Source organism: Arvicanthis niloticus, chromosome 18 (genome assembly GCF_011762505.2).
Source record: "Arvicanthis niloticus isolate mArvNil1 chromosome 18, mArvNil1.pat.X, whole genome shotgun sequence".
Taxonomy (NCBI): Eukaryota; Metazoa; Chordata; class Mammalia; order Rodentia; family Muridae; genus Arvicanthis; species Arvicanthis niloticus.
In genome coordinates, this window is record NC_047675.1 from 5625610 (window position 1) to 5640977 (window position 15368).

General features: G+C 42.8%; 1 long non-coding RNA gene across 1 annotated transcript; it reads left to right on the forward strand.

The window, feature by feature from the left end:
* The first annotated feature begins 2070 nt into the window (after window positions 1-2070).
* On the forward strand, window positions 2071-8700 carry LOC143435030 (uncharacterized). The gene is made up of 3 exons (XR_013105001.1): window positions 2071-2173; window positions 7044-7240; window positions 7903-8700. It is a non-coding gene; the product is annotated as an uncharacterized LOC143435030 (long non-coding RNA).
* Window positions 8701-15368: the final 6668 nt, after the last annotated feature.

A 15368-nucleotide genomic window follows, 5' to 3' on the forward strand; every position in this document is an offset into this window, starting at 1 on the left:
TCTAAAGAAAAGTCGTAGTGAAAGTCAATCACTGTGAAGCGGAACTTGAAACAGCTTTTTTTTTTTCTCTCAGGAAGGGTTCCCAGTTGTCTTTAGGGGTGATATAGGAAGCCCCCCGTTGGAGTAAGTCGGAATGGGAAACCTTCGTTTAGATTCCAGTCCGTTGCTAGAGTTTAGGGCCCTAAGGAGGAATTTCTCTGCATAGTTTCTAACCGGGCAGAAGAATCATTCTAAAAACAGCTTATTTGGAAGTAACTGCCACTATGAAATGTTCACATTTGGAACGTGTGTTTAAAAGTCTTACTTATTTAAGATTCAAAAGATTAGTATTAACCGGGCAGTGGTGGCATTCGCCTTTAAACCCAGCACTTGGGAGGCAGAGGCAGGCGGATTTCTGAGTTCAAGGCCAGCCTGCTCTACAGAGTTAGCTCCAGGACAGCCAGAGCTACACAGAGAAATCCTGTCTTGAAAAACAAAAACAAACAGATTATTATTCTGACACCTAAAAAGATTGGTATTCTATATACCTAAAGCTTTTAGCTGTATAGTGTTACAGATCGAAAAATAGCAGATGAGATCTTAAAGTCTTTGTAAATCAAGGGACCAAGTAAACATCTGAGTCCCGACTAGACACAGAACGCTGCCTACCTATATTGTCATTCTCTGAAAGCGAACACTAACTACCCATTTTGTATGAGTTGATTTGCATAAAAGTGCTGAGTAGCGACGGGGCAGTTACCCGTTTCACAGATGAGAAAAGTTTCAAGTGGTTAATTTGTCCAAATATTAACTAATAGAGCTGTTTTTTCTGACCTTGGACTTGATGGTTGCCATCACCTGCAACCAGGGGAGTTCTGCCCATTACCCGTGTGGGCACAATGTCGTGGACCAGAGTCTCACATGTATACAGCTGAAATCACACATTCCTCAGTCCCAGAGCCTGGAGTCTGACCTCTGCTGTCTTCCTTCTGTGATCTCCATTTTGCAACTTTCCTTAAAGAGGCTGTAGGATTTTAGTTTGTGTAGAGTGAAAAATTATAAAGACCATTTTATGAAATATGTGTAGACTTTTTTTTTTTTTTTTTTTTTTTTTTTTTTTTTTTTTTTTTTTTTTTTTTGCCTTAGACCTGAGCAGAAAAAGTGCAGGTTCCAGAACTCGGAACTGAAAATAAGATTTCAGGCCTTCACTGCCCCGGGGGACATTCTGGGTGGAGGGCATTATCCCTGAATCAGAGGACACTTGCTGGATTACATTCCTCAAGCCTCAGGCAGTAGGCCCACCTGTGGGTGGGAAAAGCCCAAAGCAGGAAGACACATTCCTGACCATAAAAAAATACAAGCCATCTAGGTGGGGCTGTGACTGGAGAAAGTGAGAAATATTTAACCTGAAATAGTTGGTAATGACAGTGTAGGGCACAGTGACACGGTAAGACTACATTTTTGAGAAGAATGAGTGTGCAGAGTGATTTTCACATGACTCTAATCATTTAGGGTGAGTACCTCTGAAATGTTCCACTATTTTTATGTTTTGTATCCTTGACAACCCCTCACCCCCTTCCCACTACCCTGGTTTGTCGTTTTTCCCTTTAAAACCCTCCTCAGACTGGCTGGCGGGGTCGAACTCTACTCCTGCACAAGTGTGTAGTCAGACCGCTGGCTGCCAGCTCTCTTCCCTAATAAACCTCTGCTGATTGCATCCAGGTATGGTTTCTAGTGATCTTTTGGTGGTCGTGATTTCTTGAGACTTGAGGAAGGGTCTCCCGAGTTTGGGGGTCTTCAGTTTGGTCTATACTTTAAGTTAAAATAGTTGGTTTTAAGGAAATTCCTGACCATTAGTGAATCTTAGTATACTATTAAAGTTCAGAATATTAGGGAACACTCTTGCTTTACAACCAAATATCACTATTATTTAGACCTTGGCAAATGGCAGTCTTTTGGGATAGTCTGTCTAGCAAGGCTTGTTTCTGTGTGTCCAGCACACTCTTACTGCTGCTGATAGTCATCTTCCCCAGTCCTTCTCATTGGAAGCCAATTTTTACATAATTTCTGAAATCTGTTTCTACACTCTAGTGCAGAGTTCGGTGTGGATCTGGTGGGGACAGAGTGACATGGTTCCTGCCCCTGGAACAGGGCCCCCGGTGTGAGCCTCCACAAGTGTAGAAGGCTGCAGTGGGTATGTATTTCACATTCCTCCTAGGAATGTCCTCCCTGTTAACCTTAATGACTCCATGAGAATTAGAAACAGCACTCCAAGAGTCGAGGGTGTGGCTATGTCTCCACAAAATGATAAACACTGGGACCTTCAGGACAGCCCATAAGGTTTTGGGAAAGAGCTCTAAATATATGAGTTTAAAATATATATAATTTCTCAACTATGCAAAATATAAGAATGCATTATTAATTATGAGGGGGCTTCATGAATCTAAAGGAATAAAGGAAGCTACACTATGAGCCAGCTTGTCAGAAAGATAACAAAGGCAGGCAGATTTCTGAGTTCAAGGTCAGCGTAGGATAGATGAGGTTAGGCCCAGGTGTTGTAGAAATGGTAATTTTCAGGTCAGGCTCACATCCAACTAGCTCTCCCATCTGTGCTTAACAGAAGCAGACAGATTTCTGAATTCTTTTTCAATGTTAAGAAAAAAATGTATGCTTACCGTCTCTTATGAATCAAAAGGCTGGAGTCACAGGATGCTGATTCATAAGATAATCAAAAGGAAACCTGGACTAAATGACTGGATATTGATATGTAAAATAAATGACTGGACCTGTGTTCTGCAGGAGATGAGCTATCTAGAGAATTTTTTTTTTTTGTATAAAAAGAGAGAACTGCTTGGAGAACAGACACATGTGTGCATGTGTGCGTTCATGTACACACACGCAGGACATGAACAGAGAGATCTTTTAGCATAGCAAACAGAACACAGATGGTCAGCTTGGATCCAGGATTTGACTTCAAGTTGTTCTTTTCATTGTTCCCAGACACCCCTTCTCTCAGAACCCCTCTCCATGCCGTGGCTGGTCCTTCATGCTCTATTAGAACCATTAACTTAAATGTTCATCCATTTTTCTTAGACTGTGAGTTCCTCAGAAAAAGATAAAATTCTTGAACCACTAAGAATGATTATTAGCTGGGTGGTGGTGGCACACACCTTTAATCCCAGCATGTGGGAAGCAGAGGGAGGCCAGTCTGGTCAAGGCCAGACTGGTGTAAAGAGAGTTCCTGGATAGCCAAGGCTCTGCTTCCTGGCCCTTTAGGCAGTGTCAGGGGTAGGCTCCCCCTCTACCACTCTTGGGCATGTATCCAAAGGAGGACCACCATACCACAAGGACACTTGCTCAACTATTTTCATAGCAGCTTTATTCGTAATAGCCAGAAACTAGAAACAACCTAGATGTCCCTCAACAGAAGAATGAATAAAGAAATGTGATACATTTACACAGCCATTAAAACATCATGGAATCTGCAAGCAAATGGATGGAACTAGAAAAGATCATTCTGTGTGAGGTAACCCGACCCAGAAAGACAAACATGGTATGGACATAAGTGGACATAAGCCATAAAGCACAGGATAACTGCTACAATCCACAGTTTCAAAGAGACTAAGAAACAAGTAGAGCCCAAGTCGGGACATGTAAATCTCACTGAGAAGGGAAAATAGAATAGACTTCATGGGTGGACAGGGTGGGGAAGTGGAGGGGGGTAAAGTATGTGTTGGGGGGGGGATGGAGTCTGGACAGGGGTTGAGGATGGGAACAGGAGGAATCAGGTATGGGAAGAACTGAGGGAAGAAGGGAAAGAGTACTGGGTTTTGTTTTTAAGTTCCGTGTTTAAACCCGAGATAAATATTTAAATTGCTGTTGCCCTTACCTTCAAAGGTGTGTTACTAGAGTTACCGGATTCAAGACTATCACGTTCTCTAGTTTCCTCACAAGAAAAGTGATAAAATGTCTCTGCCATCTAAGAGATTTCAGTAATAAAGGCAATTAACTATGGGGGAGGAAATACCTTGAAAGTGTAAACAACCTATGCAGTAAAAAAAAAAAAATGACCTCGTGTAAAAATCATTGCTCCCCAGATGAGAGTCCCAGTCACCTGGTGGGGAAGCTTCCTGTCGTCCCTTCCTTTGGCTCTGCCCTCTCCCCTTGCTTCTCTTTCTCTTTTCTTTCCCTCCTTCTTCCCTCTACCCTTGCATCTCAGGCTGACCTCAAACTTGCTGAATCACTAAGGTTGACCTTGAACTTCTGACCCTTCTCTATCTGCTGAGTACTGGGATTACAAGCCTGAAGTACCAAGGGCAGTTAGTACAGGGCTGGGATTTAAACTTGGTGCTTCATGTACTCTGGGCAACTATTCTACCAACTGAGTTCTTCATACCCAGCCCAGTTCTTATTTATTTCCATCTTTTTTGTTTTCAGATCAATTTAAGTGACATTTCTGGAGTATCAAGGTGCAGACTAAAAGGAATGAAAATGACATCCCCCCTCGTGTGTGTGTGTGTGTGTGTGTGTGTGTGTCTGTCTGTCTGTCTGTCTGTCTGTCTTGAGATAGGGTTTCATTCTGTATCTCAGGCTGGCCCCAAGCTTTGCAATTCTCCTGCCTCAGCCTCTTGAGGGCTGGAATTGCAGATCTGAGCCATCACATCTGGCTTGGGAAAAACCCTAGTAACTTCAAATAATAGAAATTATATTACCTAGAAAAATCTAGAGAAAAAAATTTTTTGTGGCAAGGCAGATGATTTTATAAATTTTATAAATAGTGAGAAATAAAAAAGGAATACTGAAATATTTTTACAGTTTTAAATAAAAATGAAATACTATTTGTGCATTGTATGCCAAACTGTGATGATCCCCAAAGAAATCTTAGCCCTGTACTAGGGGAGATGTTAGTTCTGCCAGGCCAGAATAAGATCACTACCACAATTTTGAGCCAAATTTGAAGCAAGCTTTAATCAAATACTGAACAGGAAGATGGACTCTGGTCAGTCAAGTCCATTCCTGGTTTCCCAGGAAATAAGTCCCATTTTACAGAGGCTTAAAAAGGCATCCCTTATAAGGTTTCCTCATCAGGCCCATCAGGGGCAAGTGTATTTCCTGACATACTTACTTCCTGCTTATATGTACCTCCCGCCTACATGTGATCAAGCACATTGGTGCAGTTGAGTCAAACAAACTTGTTAGGGTGTAAGGGTCCATGATCCACTGAAGAATGATACCCCGGACTCAAATCGTAGGTAAGCTAAAAGTGTTTTTTATTCCATCGAAGTCTAGCCTGCTGGGGTCTCCTATTACCAAGATAGAGAGACCCCAAAGTGAGCTCACAGGCCCAATTTAAAGCACCTTAGGGGAGTTCTGGGCTCTGTCTTACTCTATCTCTGGTCAAGTGCAGTAGTGAGAAGGGGAAAGTATAGAACAGGACTTCAAGCTGTAACTGCTGTGGACAATCGATTGAGGCAACTCACCACCTTTGGACCAGCCTGTCTCATCCCTCAGCAGGGTGAGGCATCCCTATAGCTTGTAATATTGAACTTGAAAACCAGAGTTGACTGCACGTCTCCCTCTCTCTTCCTCCCTCTCTCTCTGTCTCTCTCTCTGTCTCTCTCTGTCTCTCTCTGTCTCTCTCTGTCTCTCTCTCTCTCTCTCTCTCTCTCTCTCTCTGTCTCTCTCTCTCTCTCTCCAATTGGAGGATAAAGGACCAACTTGAGCCAACATGGCAAAGTTGCTTGCTTGCTCTCCACTCCTTAAGGCTGCACATAAACCAAGAGTTGTCTTAATAAAAGTGAGGCCAAATAACCTGAAAGAAGATTTGAGAAAGTATTAAGGTACAGTTTCCTCAGGCTTGTCAAGGAAGCATTATCAGGGTAAAGAGAAATAGTCATTTTTTTAAAAAAAAGATTTATTTATTTCATGTCTGTGGGTATACTGTCTCTGTCTTCAGACACACCAGAAGGTGGCATCCAATGCCCATTACAGATGGTTGTGAGCCACCATGTGGTTGCTGGGAATTGAACTCAGGACCTCTGGCAGAGCAGTCAGTGCTCTTAACTGCTGAGCCATCTTCCCAACCCAAAATAGTCACACTTTATGTTATTGTCAAACAATTGTTTTTGAATTAACACTAATTGCCACACAATCCTAAATATGATTTCTGAATTCCAGCTATTCAGAATTCTAGCTAAAAACACATGCTAAATTAAATCAAGTGACTAGAGAAGAGTTCAATGGCAGGACTGTTTACAAAGGGTGTTAGCAAGGAGTACAGAAGCCATTTGGGAGAGGTCTGTAATGCACCACTAGGGCATAGTGTTAGGCTGGGTGCAAAACCATCTGAACAGAACTTTGACATGTGCATGAACACGCCCCAGGGGAGTGGAAAGTTTGTCTTTTCTTCCTTCCCACCCAGTCTTATCCTCTATTGGTAAAATCCAAAGCCAGCTTCACTGGGCTTGGAGCATGGCAGAGAAGGGGAGGCTGGGCTTGGCTTGTTAAATAGAAGGAATCCAGTGCCCCATACAGAAAAGCTGAGTATTATAAACAATCCTCAATCTAAAGCATCCCAGCTCCCCACTGCTTCTGTTGCTGGCTAACTTCTTTAAATCTGTTATTCTGAGAATGAATGATCTGGAAGTCAGGTGTTTGGGACAGAACTCTGCCCACCCTTATACTACACTGTATTGTTTATTTTTATTGCACACCCATTTAAACATTGATTTGTGTTTTACTTGCTGGTGTCTTCTGAAGTTGGTTGAGGCACCACAATCCCCATTCCCAATTTACCCAGAGAGAATACCATCTGTTCCAATGTTTGAATATGCCCTCATTTGTGCCTGGTGCAGACTCGCCAATTATTTTAGCCATCTTCACGACTGGTTCTCATCAGCTCGGCTTCATTGAACTGAATGGCCATCGACACTGAGGCCTTCCCTTGATAGGCTCAGCTTTGCATAGTGGGTCACCTTGCATAGAAATGTCTGCCTCAAAAATCAGTTAAACGTCACTGGAAGGGAGCTGCTGACCCATTCACATTCATTGCATTTGAATTTCAGCTGTGCTGTCACTGGCATTTTTAAAAAGTGTGATACAGTATGACAGATGTCGTGAAATCAGGGCTGTGTGCCTCTGGAAAGAGCATGAGTGACAATTCTTAGATCTGAAGTTTACAGTAACCCCGAGCCGATCACATTGGCCATGAAGCAAGGCTGCATCCGTGCCACATATATTTCTATGGAAGAGGTGAAGCAAGGTACAGTGAGAGCAAATTTTGACCTTGATAATAAGTAGACTTCTGTGCAAGAATATGTAATACCCCAAAAAGTTTGGTGGCCTACTTTTGTTCCAATAATAGTTCATTTCTAATGCTTCTAATAATGAGCTTTTGCTATATTATTGCATATTGCATTGTTTATATATTGTTGTCTTTATTCAGGATTTAGAAAATGTCAACTTTAGAAAGAGATTGTAACGTTTGTATTTAGGTTATTTTAAGGTTGGGCAATTCAATGGTTTTGTGCTTGTGTGTGTTGTTTGTGTGCATGTGTGCATTTGTGGGCTCGTGTGCACATAGGATAATGGTTCTCTCTCTCTTATCCAGGCTTTAAACCTCTCCTCTATTGGAGTGTGCGTGTGAGCTTGGCAAACAGAACCAACAGAGCTACTGGGAGGGAACATTGGAAACTCCAGGTGCCAGGCCAGGATTAGTAATTGATAGCTTTAGGGAAGTTATGTCTTTGAGCCTGTATTTCCTTGTCTGTAAAATGGGAACAGCTAAGGCAGCAATCTTGAAAGGCTGAGATAGGTGTTCATTGACAACTTTAGGATAGTTGTTATATTCTAAGTACTGATAACTCAATGGTCTTTGCTCACCACTCTACTTTCTTCTAAAACTGCTTCTCTTTTCTCATCCAGATTGAACAACAGAAGCAAACATGTTCCTGTGCAACCCTGAAGCCTGCTCACCGAGTCCTTTTCTCAGGATTTCCTGGATCAGGCACCAAGAGACAGAGCTAGGAGTCTCTCTCTACACAATGTAGCTGAAGGATCCACTGAGGTAGAGACTGGGAGTTGCCAGCAGTATCCTCTGCAGTGGGACAGGTCAGTTTCTAGGGAGATGAGTAAGGGAGCAGAAAGCAGGGGACATGAGGCATCACAAGACCTGGGTGGTGTTTGAGCTCTCATTTCTTGTGCTCAATTCCATGACGACCCCAGGATGCTCACAAGGAATTCCTTTGTTATAAGCTGTGTACTGAATTCTGCTCTGGATGCTTGGTTGGGCTGTGAATTATGTTCTATGCATGGTTCTGAGTTATAGTAAGAATGAGATAGTAAGACAGAGGGAGACTAAAACACTCATTCTCAGGTCACCATGGTTAGAATGGTGGGTGAGTTGTTCTATATCGTGACAAAAGGGTTACAGGCAGAGCAGAATCAAGAGTGCAGGTCATCTTGGTTGTGAGCTCTGTGTTTCAGGAACTTGGCTGGCCACAAGATAGATGGTTGATTGAGAATAGGCTCTTTGAGAATAGCCCATACAAAATCCTCCCCATGACTGTTCCTTGGACCCTGTCACAAACTGAATAATGGACTGGGACTTTCCACAGGTGCTCTCCAATAGCCCTTCTTTACTCCCCCTGGGTTGTGGTTTCCCCCACTGAGTTGTGGTTTTTGGCTTTAAATTTTCTCTGTCTCCAAAGCCCTGGGGTCAGACCCCATTGCCCCTGCGTGGGCTACAGGTCTTGACCTCAACATGTTGATCGAAATATACCTCTTGCTGATTGCATCAATTTCGGTGTCTTGTGAGTTAATGGGTGGCCGCAAATTCCTGAGGCTTGGGTGAGGTCCTTCCTTCCTGGGGGCCTTACAGTGACTGGTTCATCTGCCTGACTGAACAGCTGATTACCAAAAAGCAGAAGCAGCTACTTTCTGCCCAGCCAGGTCTTCAACTACAGAGCACAGAGTAGGCACAGAGGGAATGCCCTGTAGTCCCCACTCCGAGTTTGCCTTCACAACTTTTTTCCTTAGTAAGTTGGACCATGCCACAATTTTAGACTATTCAGAAGTCCTAACATGCAATGACAGAGAAATGACAGTTCCCTGAGCAGGCTGCCCTCACCTTCTTTACATGGGGTTTGCCAGGTGCTACTCACGAGCTCAGGCCTCTACCCCAGCGCAGCAGAAGGACGCCCATGGCACTGGCATACATTCCATAACAATGGAAGGTTATTGAAAGTCTGGAAAAGAGCTAAACAGAAGTGTCAAAACTGAAAGGGCCAGTCACTCAAAGAACCAAGCATTGTCAATTAACAAGCAGAAGAACCACTGTTAGAGGCAGTTAAGGAGAAGGTGGAGACAAAACATTCAGAAATGCATAAAGAAAAAAATTAATAAAATTTAAAAATCAAAACGTCTAAGAACTCTGGGATACATTCAAGACATAAAACATAAGAAGCTACAGGGTAGAAGGACCTGAGGTAAAGTGTAAGGGAAAGACATCTTTTTTCTAAAACATTTATTTAATGTGCATTGGTGTTTTGTGTGCATGTATGCCAGTGTGAGGGTGCTGGATTACCTGGGGTTGCAGGGAGTTGTGAGCTGCCTTATGGATGTTGGAAATTGAACCCGGGTCCTCTGGAAGAGCAATTGGTGTTCTTGACCACTAAGCCATCTCCCCAACCCCCCACCCCCACACACAGCAGAGACAATTTATTCAATGAAACTGTAGTGAAAATTGTCCCAAATTTAGCAAATGAAATGGACATTCAAATACAAGAGGAACTTAGAACCTCAAATAGACATGACATATTCATGACACACCATAGTCACAATGTCAGAACTGCAAAACAAACGAAAACCCAATAGAAAAAAAAAAATCAGGCAGTGGTGGCTCACACCTTTAATCCCAGCACTTGGGAAGCAGATGCACGCGGATTCCTGAGTTCAAGGCCAGCCTGGTCTACAGAGTGAGTTCCAGGACAGCCAAGGCTACACAAAGAAACCCTGTCTCAAAAAACAAACAAACAAACAAACAAACAAACAAACAGAAGAAAACCCAATAGTAATAGCTGTCTGTCGAGTAGACATGCTAACTTGTCTACAAAGGTGGACATTACAGAATAGCATCACATCTTTCATCAGTATTCTCAAAGCCAGGGGAGCATGGAGGGATATATTTCAGTCTCTGAAGGTAACTGCTAACCAACTTTCCCATCAAAGTCATCTTTTGTTTGTTGTTTGTTTTTGTTTTTCAAGACAGGATTTCTCTGTGTAGCCCTGTCTGTCCTGGAACTCACTCTGTAGACCAGGCTGGCCTCGAACTCAGAAATCTACCTGCCTCTACCTCCCAAGTGCTGGGATTAAAGGCGTGTGCCACCACTGCCCGGCTAAAGTCCTCTTTTAAAGTTGGTGGAGAAACACGAACATTTCAAGACAAGTACAGACAAAGGCAGCTCATGGCAACCAGGCCAGCGGTGTGGAAGGTAAAGGATCAGCTTTAAGGAAGAGCTGACATCAGAACTTCCCAAGGATTTCCACGAAATAGAAAAGGAAGACACTACCAAACCTCTGATGAAGCCAGTGCTACCCTAATACAAACATTGGATGTACAATAAGGGAAATGAATGTTTTCCTCATCAAGAGAGACACATTTTCAATACAGTTCTGAAAACAGGAACACATTAAAAAGATCATATATCAGGACCAGGTTGGTTTCATCTCAGCACATAAGGGTATATAAAACTTGAGGACCCAAACCACATGACAATCTCAATGCACACAGGTAAAGCAGCTGAAAAAGTCCAGTATCTTTGGGCATAGTGGTGCATACCTTTAGTCCCCATACTGACACAGACAGATCTCTGTGAGTTTGAGGCTGGCCCGGTCTACTTAGTAAGTTCCAGGACAGTCAGAGCTACACTGTGAGATCCTGTCTTTACATTGTTTTTTCGACATCCCTTCCTGATAAAAGTTCTAAAAAAATTAGTAATAGACTATATCTCAACATAATAAAGGCTGTATGTAGCAAACCAATATTCAACATTCAACACACCACACACACACACACACACACACACACACACACACACAAATTTAAATTTATCTTTGGCTACTGAGCAAGTTTGGGCCAGCCTAGAATACATGAGACACCACCGCCACCAACATAACAAAACAGAAGCAGACCAGAATGTATGGTTTGAATGAAAAGTGCTTTTGAACAGGATCATGCTTTTGAACACGTGATTCCTGGCTGGTGGCAGGTTTTTGAAGGTTGGAACCTGGAGGAGGCAGAGACTAGCTGGAGGAAATAGGTTGCCATAGCCTGGCTCCTGTTCTGTCGCTGTGTTTTAATCTTCCCAGAAGTGAGCAGCCCTTCACAGCCTCGGAGCTTTGAGACACTACTGCTTACTTTCTCTGCTGTGCGAAGTGCATGTCCCCCATCATGGGTCAAACAAAGCTTTCCTTCTTTACGGTGCAATTCAAAAGTCCAATTGGTTACACTTCTTGTCTCCTATTTGAGTGGAGTTTGCATAGCTGCCTTCGATTGGCTGAAACTCAGCTACGTGTCACAATAGGAGGTCACAATCTGGCTTACAAGTGAGGTTGCGACCAGATGTACATGGAGAAACTTTTAGACTAAACCTAATGTGTTTGTAATGTAGGCTAAACACTTCAATTTAGAGAACTATTCAGAAAAATTCCAGAATCGGGTCTGAAGTATTGCCAGCCCCAAGGTATTTGCTGACTACATACTGAGCTATCACTGTAGGTGATGAACCTACCCGCCTGACTCCATTTTGAAGGCAGGAGACATTATGCTGTATTTATTATTAAAACTAAGTTTCCATTTACTGTAAGAACCAAGTTTCTGTTTCCTGGAATCTGATCTGCCCCAACCAAAGACATTGACATGCTTTTGAGAACACCCAAACCCTTCCTAACCACCCAGCCTTCTCTAATCACATGGTGGCTGTTGTGTTTGTGAGATTTTTTTTTTCTCTTTTTCCCTAATGCTCTGTTGTCTTTCTTCTGTAAACCTGTTTTGCAGTGATTTTACTTCTTAAAGAGGCCCTAAGAAACAGGGCTCAGGACTGCTCTACCTCTGACTTAGGAGGCAGTTGCTGGCCAGCTCTTGGGTGCACCCTAATAAAAAAAAAATCAAGCTTGTTTCAAATTTGGCTCAAAGGTTATGGTAGTGGTCTTATTCTGGCCTGATGGGATTAACATAGGTATTATTTGGTGAGTGGTGGCCCAAGATGCAGACGAGGCTGATTTTGTCTTCACTATAGGCTGTGATGTTTATAATTATTTTTTTGGAACTTTGCCTCTTGCACATCAGACCAAATGTCTCCCCTGTTAATAAAGAGAAGTACTGTATCACCATAAGCATTTTTGGACAAAATTTAAGAAATTTTGACATAAGTTGGTTTCAGAAAAGGTTTAACAATGACTGACTCGTTTAAGAGTGGTCTTGATGGAAATAAAGTGGAAAATAAACAAAACCAAATCTTTAGTTTTCATTAAGTTTAAACTGAAAATTTAATTTTTAATTTTTAAATTTACTTGTGTGTGTGTTCATTTGTTCTGCAGTTTTTGTGCGGAGAGCAGAGAAAAACGTGTAGAGTTAGATCTCTCGGTCTTCAACGTGGGTACCAGGGGTTGAATTCATCGTGTCTTCAGGCTTGGTTGCAAGTGCCTTTACCCAGTGAGCCATTTTGCCAACCCATCTACAAAAAAAGGTATAAAGATAGGTGATATATCACAGTGACATTAATCCCATCAATAAAAACCACAGACATCTTTATTGTATTACATGTGAATGTCATTTGTACTTACTGTTCATTTGAGGCTAGCCATGGTGGCTCACCCTTAATCCAGTACTTCAGAGGCTCAGGCAAAAGCAGGTGGGTCTTTTGTGAGTTTAAGGCCAGCCTGGGATATTTATTTAGAGTCTCAGGCCAGCCTAGGCTATTTAGAGTGTCAGGCCAGTCAGGCTACACACTGATACCCTGTCTAAAACGAAACCAAACCAACCAAATAAACAAAGCTTTGTAAATGTTTATTTAAAAGCAGCTGGCTGTCTTTTCGAGTGTATCTTAAAAGATGGAAAAGTCTTCAAAGAAAGATTTACAAATAAATCTGCAGCTCAAAATTAGCTAAGATCCCTTGCTAGAGTGTTTGAATAAAACAACTATCTCTCGCTCGCTCTCGCTCGCTCTTGCTCTCATCTATTCTGTAAGTATAGACCAAGTAAGGTCTGGAGGACCTCAACCTGTTTAGTCTTCGTTCTTTTCTAGAAAATATTAGACTTCGAAAGCTAAGAAGGATACGGTTGTTTGCAGAAGTGAGAGGCGGTTCAGTTAGCTTACTTACGACTGGATATAGAAAGAAAAGACTCAGAATCTACTCCAGGTTTACCCTAATTTTGTGTTATTTATTCTCTCGTTCTCGATCTTGCTCGTTCTCTCGCTCTCTTGCTCTTCCTCGTTCTCGCTCGTGCTCTCGCGCTCTCTCGCTTGCTCTTGCTCTCATCTATTCTGAGACAGGGTTTCTCCGTGTAGTTCTGGTTGTCCTTAGAACTCGTTCCTTAGTCAGGCTGGCCTCGAACTCAGAGATCTGCTTGCCTCTGTCTCCCAGGTGCTGGTATTAAAGGTGTGTGTCACCAATTCCCCGATCCACGTTTACTTTAAATATTCTTGCTGTAGACACATTTGCTCTTTGAGACAACCAATGCTTACTGAGGGCCTGCCATACACCAGAATTTAAGAGCTTCTGGGCAGGAAGTAGCTAAGGGAGTTTGAACAGTGTTTTAGTCTCGGAGATTGAGTTTTCTAATTTGTTAAGTGGGGATGCCGATCCTTTTTTCTAGGATGTGGTTGAGATGGGTAGATAAGGGAGTGGCTGCAAAACATGGTGTGCCCAGATACCAGTCTCACGTGCTGAGGGGCGGGAGGCAACTCTAGTTTCAAAGAAAGACAGTTGCCCAAAGTCTGTCTTCCTTGGCTGAGGAGCAAGTGTTGTTTTATGTTTTTATTTATTTATTTTTTGGTTTTTTTCGAGACAGGGTTTCTCTGTGTAGTCCTGGCTGTCCTGGAACTCACTCTGTAGACCAGGCTGGCCTCGAACTCAGAAATCCGCCTGCCTCTGCCTCCCAAGTGCTGGGATTAAAGGCGTGCGCCACCACCACCCGGCTGTTTTATGTTTTTAATTGTGCGCGCATCTGTGTTGGCGTATGCAGAGATACGTAAGGGTGCCTACTAGAGGTGTAGATTCCCAAGCAGCCAGAGTAACTGGTGACTCCAGCTCCCCAAAGCAAGGGGCTTTTAAGGCAAAGTACAAGGAAGTGGGAACAAAGGGATGTAAATGAAATCAAGAAGTTACTTTTGAATTTCAGGCAGCAAGCACACCAGGGTTGGCTGTTGACAAGAGCTGGACCTCTCAGGAAATAGTTTCCTTTATCAGTCACCTCCTTAAGCTGTGTGAATGGCTTCCTTCCACCTTCATGCAAGAATGAAGATGCTTAAAAGCTGTTTTGTTTTCTGTGTGCTGTGAAACTTCTGGGAGCTACAGTGTAGCAAGCCTCTACTCTCTAGCACTGTTTCAATGTGGAGTTAGTGCTAGCACCCTGTTTCTGTGAACACAAAAAAGGTTAGAATTACTATGAACTGCCAACTTTCCCCTCAGACTCCCTGTGTCAACGATGCAGCAGATTTTGTCTTTCTTGAGAAGAAAATATCTATGTTTCCAGAGTTTGAGAGCCCAGCATTCTCTTTTGCTGGACCCAATAATTCAGAAAGATCACAGAGACATGAATAGACTTTTGATAGATTTGTGGCAAATCAGTGGGTAGCAAACCTTGACCTGGAGATTTTGCAAATACCTGATGAAGAAAATTCCTAGGAAGTTTCAGCAGCCCCTCATCATTATTAGCTCAGAAGCACTAAGTAAGGACCCTGGTACTTGACTCTCAAGCCCTGAATTCTTTCCAGGTCCACCACAGCTGCAGGACAGAAGAGTAAAAACCTCACAGGGAATTGGAAATGGCTACTCCAAGGGAAGGGAGGACCCTGCTGGCTATAAAGAAAGGAAACCATCTAGGCTGGTCTTGAACTTACTATTTAGCACAAGTTTGCCTTGATCTCATCATCATCTTGCCTCTGGGATACTGGATACATGAGATACCTCTAAACAGATTTTTCTCAGTTTGAATGAGAACATACACTTTAGGTTTAAGGGAGTTCATTACCAAATTAAGCCCCGTGGTGGGGTTTAGCTTTGTGGGTAGAGTGTTTACCCAGCGTTCAGGAAGCTTTGGTTCCATTCCCCAGCCTTTAAAAAAATCAGGCATGGCAGTCATTGACCACAATAACAGCACTTAGAAA